This window comes from Pygoscelis adeliae, unplaced genomic scaffold, assembly GCF_000699105.1.
Source record: "Pygoscelis adeliae isolate BGI_AS28 unplaced genomic scaffold, ASM69910v1 Scaffold57, whole genome shotgun sequence".
Classification (NCBI taxonomy): Eukaryota; Metazoa; Chordata; class Aves; order Sphenisciformes; family Spheniscidae; genus Pygoscelis; species Pygoscelis adeliae.
The window spans coordinates 8,604,424-8,609,960 of record NW_008825615.1 but is presented as its reverse complement, the minus strand read 5'-3'; positions in this window follow the sequence as shown (position 1 = coordinate 8,609,960).

Below are 5,537 nucleotides of genomic sequence, written 5' to 3'. Positions count from 1 at the left end.
CCCCGTCCGAGCAGGGGAAAGCCCGTTCTCCTCCAAAACGCAGGCTGGGCGCTGCAGGGTGTACGGCAGGGCACTGCAGTTACGCGGTGCGTGCTTTCAGCGGATGCTTGTAACTCCTGTTACCTTCCGTAGGATATCTTTAGGGGTGAATTAACCTTAGGACGCTTATGGCAGAATTTGCATGATCAGTAAGCACTCTTGTGGAAATAATCTTTCCTTTCTGTCTTGTGTTGTTTTAAGCAAAATTTTCCATAGAACTTATTTGAAAACTTTATTTCATTATTATATGTTGCAGACATACCACTTTGAAGAGAAATTGCATAGCATAACAGATTTTAAAAAATTCTAATTGGGGGGATTTATGGTCATGTTGATATTATAACTACAGAGGTATTCATGCTGAAGTGTTTAAGCCCACTTCCCCTTTCTCCTGATTGCAGTGGATTTTTCTGATTGAAAGGTAAACAAACTTCTGTTTGAAGTCTTACATTTTATCAAGTAAGTGGGCATAAATGTCTATTTTGTTTTCTGGGTTTTGGTTTGTTTTCTAAGGAATTCAGTCAACTAGCTTAATGTTGTCTTATACACGGGCAAAGCCTGAGCTAAAACCCACACGCGCTGCTTTTTAGTTTGCTGGACCGATAAGAAGTAGGGAATGCTACTGGCGTGATCCTTACTACTTGGAGAGGGAATGTATTACATTTTCATCCATAAAATAGCTCTTACTTAGCATTTTGCTTGGGCAGGAAAAACTACTTGGCCCATGCTAAAGGATAACTGCCACAGTCCAAACCTGGTTCAGTAAAGCTGTGTTTTGCTGGAACATTACGGCTTTTTCAGGATGAAAGGATTCTGCGTTTGTGGAGGAGCAAATTAAATACTTTGGCATAGTTTTTATTATTCCATTCAACAATTCTTTTCCCCTTAGAACTGAAAATACTGTTTTGTAGGAAGTGAACAATAATACAGGCTCTGGCTATATCTTTGCAAATGCTTTAAATGAATGAAACACAGAATTGTCATCTTGCTCTGTTTCTTCCATACGACTGTGCCAGTAGTTGCAGTCTGAGTACCTGCATTTGGTTTGTCAGAGCACAGCTATAAATCTTAGTCTATGCTTTCCTTGGATGGACCAACTTATTTTCTTTTTCCTGCCTCTCATTTTTCCTCCTGTAAGTAGCATAAGACAATTCTTAAGCTTTTCTTCAGTAATCAATAAAAATTACAGAACATGAAGTCGAGCTCGTTCTTTGGAATGGTTTAAATTTCCCTTATGTGAAATACAGTCCTGTGTAAAATTGGTAAGAGTTGACTGATATAATATGTGAAAATACTAGTTTTGTTCTTAAATTAACACCTGCTTTATTAATAAAATTGATTTGTTTTCTTCACTTTAAATTACAGTCAGTGTGACTGGCCTAGGTAAAGTTTGGCGTGAATAGTAATCAGTAATAGTAAAGCGCACACAGCAACTGAAATCTGTCTTCAAAACTGGTTTTCAAAATGTGCCAGACAACCCAACACATTTGTTCATTCAATTTAATTCCGTTTCTGTAGAATTTAGTTCTGAGTTCAGCAAAACCTCAAAAATAACACCTTGGGTTCTGTTCAGGCTTCAGAAGAAATAAGCCCCAGTGTCTCTTCTGAAGCCCCAGTGATGGATGTGAAACTGTTACCTGGCACTCTAGTTTTGTGGTTGTAACGTTTCCCTTGGAAGTATCTGGGTTCCAAAGCTGGAACTAGTAGTTCCTAGAACTGAATACTAGTCTAGGACTGCCTCTTGCATTTTATCCCACGTTGAAGAATTAGCGAATACAGTTCCCAAGCAGGGAGTGATGTGAAAATCAAGATCCTTCGCTGTCTCTAGTGTTTCCTGTTGACTTTGCTAGTCAGTTCTTCACCGAGGAAGACTCTGGCAAGTTCTGGTGTACTTGATTGTCGTGGTTTTAAGACCTTGTGAACAGCCTGTGACAGGATGTTTCCATTGGTATCTCGCTCTCACCAGGTTACGTTCTGATGGTTTGGTGAGAGCTTCTCTTTGAGGTGCTGGAAGTGACCAGGATGGGATATGTGTGCCACAGCCGTCTGGCTGGCTGTGGAGGTGGATAGGAAAGCAAATTCTGGCAGAGGGCTGAAGCAAATGACTGTGAGTGGCAAAGTTTTGAACTACTGCAGGTAAAGATACGGGAGCCCTGTCTGAGCTCTGACTCTTATACTGTTATTTTATTTCTTTGAAGAGAACCTAGCTGTCTACACCAACCTAGGAGACAGGTACCTAAATGTTTATTAATGTAATGCTGAGAGTACTGGTGCCTGTCTCTCTCTTGGCCTGGGTGCTGTCCTGAACAAATGTGAAAGTTAAACTGGTACCAAAGATGGATCTCAACGTGAGAATTACAATAAATGGTTGTGGATTCTTGTTGCTATTGACCTTGTTTCAGTGTTTGAAGTTGTTATTGATATGGACTGGTGCTTCTCATCCTTGCTTGGTGAATGATTCATCTTCTCCTTTGTGTCTTCTGTCTTGAAATTCTTCTATTCTTTTTCAACCCCCAATCCCTACAGACTACGGGGTGGGCTTGGCAGAATATACCTTCTCGTTAACCAAGATTGAAGAGTTGCATTTTTCCTGTGTGGGGTTTCCCCCCTCCCCTTTTCCTCTGTATGGAAAAATACAGTCTCACTAGTGCTTTAATTGTTTTCATGACAGGATAGACAAGTAGCATTTGCGTATTGACCAGCAATTGTTTGTGATGGATATTTGGTTTGCCAGCCTGCTGTTGTGTGTCAGGTACCTCTGACAGGCCATTGGCTCAGAGAGCCTGTAGCCAAAATAGATATTCATGTGAAGTACCGGCACATTCAATTTCTCTTCTGGTTAAACTATGAGCATAACTTAGAGATTCTTGAATTATGAATGATTTAATCTTGCATTCATTTTCCCTCCTAGTGAAAAAGCTTGGAAAATGTGATTTATTTTTTTTTTAAATGAAAAGTTTGTTTATATAGCAACCTTCAAATGCTTTATATTAGGATATAGGATCCTACATAGGATCCTTCAAGACACAATCTTGCTGTTTTAAATCAAGAGTGAGAGGCTGGGTTTGATTGGTTAAATCTGCTTAAAAGCCACTTTTTCTTGTCCCTGCGAGCTTGCTACAATCGGACTATGTTTCTGAATAAGTGCTACTTCTGTGTTTTTCTGCCACAGCTAGGCAAAACAGTAAAGTATGTCCTTACATTCTGTTGACATTCATGCACCATAAGTTTTCTGTGTGGCAAGACACGTGCTTTTACGTTTGTTAAGCATCTGCTGATTTTGGCCTACTCTAGCATTTTACTAAGCACCTTTTGATCACATTCATTCATGGGATACATCTCATGAAGTACTGTGTATAGAAAACTACGTCACTGTAGAAGTATGAACATAGCAGTTAAATATTTATGCATTCATTTCTAGCAAAAGCAGTTGGTATGTTGGTCATGCAGTGTTGCTGATATTTGTAGAAGTCTGTCATACAAATTGTCTTCCTCAAAGAACAATACATGGAACATTTGTGGTAGCAAGAGTATACAACAAAGAGTATACAAGAAAAAAAAATCTGAAAGGGAGGAAATAAGTTTGCCATAGTTTGGGGTCAGGGAGAAGTCAGGTGAGCAAATCGTGTTTACTTCAAGCAGGAAATCTGTGACAGCGCTATTCTTGGAAAGAAGAGGCAGAAAAATAAGGAACAGAATGAAACCTCGCAGAGTTCATCTTACAAGCAGAACAAAAGTTGAAAACACTAAAGCAGATTGAAATGACATCAGTTCTATTTTTCATTACATAGTTTCAATGCTGTCTTCTTTATTTTAATGGATTTTCTTTAGAAGATTTGGAATTTGGGACATTTTCAGTGCTAAGAATCTTGAACTTTATATTTTGCAAGCAATTTTATTGGAAACAAGATACAAAGTCTCCCTTATCAATATTTCTTACTAAAAATATATGAAAAATTTCCTCATTTCTGAATTGCATGGCTTATATCAGGAAAATTTGAAACATATACTTTTTACTATTTTTAATTTTCAAGTGAAAAGTTACAAATTTGTTACCTCTAATCCTATACAATTATACATATATATGTATGCATCTAGTTTGCTGAATCTCATTTATAAAATAAATCACAAACCTGCACACACCACACCCCCAAATTCTTAGAATTAAGAAGAAAAAATCTACAGCATTCATCAGTTGTGCAGGAAGCCTTACCTTTGACTTCTGACGTTTTGAAATAATAAGCTGGCTTGTTTTTCAGATCTAGCTCTGCTTACTATAATCACAATCTTGTTCAGGTGTTGTAACCTCATGAATCTATCCCTGTTACTGATCATGACATAGATCATTCATTACCTGTTGTGTACACGATGTCAAGCTAGATAAGTTTATCACGCTTTCTAGCTATAAAGTAAACTGAATTCTCTTTATGCTTTAAATGATTTTCTGAAGTTAATAAGCAAGGTTTCCCTTTAAATTTTGGTATCAGAATGGCTTGCAGTATATCTTTTATCTTCTTTCTATTTAAACTTACAAGAGAAATGTAATAGTATTTGCTCTTCTGCAGGTTTAAGAAGTATTATTCAAAGAAACTGTACTTTCTTCCCAGGCTGTTAGTTCAGTTGATACTTGATGATTTTTCTGCATAATGATTGTATATCTCCATGTAAAAAAATTACAATTAAATAGTGTTAATGCTGCTGTCTTTTAGTAGTAGAGGTATTTGCATATCTAGTACTTTTAAACTACAGTATATTGCTTGCCTGCCTATTTATATGTGGCCCATCTAGCTTTCTGTAAATGCACATATATATTTTTTTAAAGATTTTCTTAATTTTCTGGACCAACTAAGATTATATCAGCTATCAGATAATTCTGGGGCCTACGGTTTCATGCACCTCTGACCTTAAACCCCTCACCTCATTGAAATAATTCAGATCAAAATGTGCCAAGGTATTGAGGATATTTGAAGTGCTAAAACAATGAGGCATAGATAGCAGAAAACATACATTTTACTGCTTTACATGTAAAACAGCTTAGAGGAAAAAACTTTGTAACAGTTGAGGTCAATACTAGACCTAAAGGTGGAAGTCAAGACTTAGATCTCCAAGTTTGAGGCCATGCAGTCAGGCTGGACTTCTTTTTCTAATGAAAGTCCTTGCTGCTGGGGCAGAAGCTCTGAGCCATCAGGTTTTACCTGCTGCTAATTTTACTTTGTGTATGCTTAAGATAGGACCTCTTCTGTGGAAAGTACATTGTATGGCTCTGAAATTAATTTGAATGTCAGCTAATGCTACAAACATTTGGTCTGAATTTGGGTTGGTGACTAGAAGCTCTAACAGATGTGTACCTGCCTTTTGACTCGTGAAAGGTGTAAAAGCTGGCAGAGTTTAGATGGAAAGATGGATTTTCATGGCCGGTCAGTATGGTCAGCTGTCGGTTTGACCTTCTCAGGTAGGACGGAAAGGAACAAGGTCCTGTTTGAAAGCAAACCAGCTAC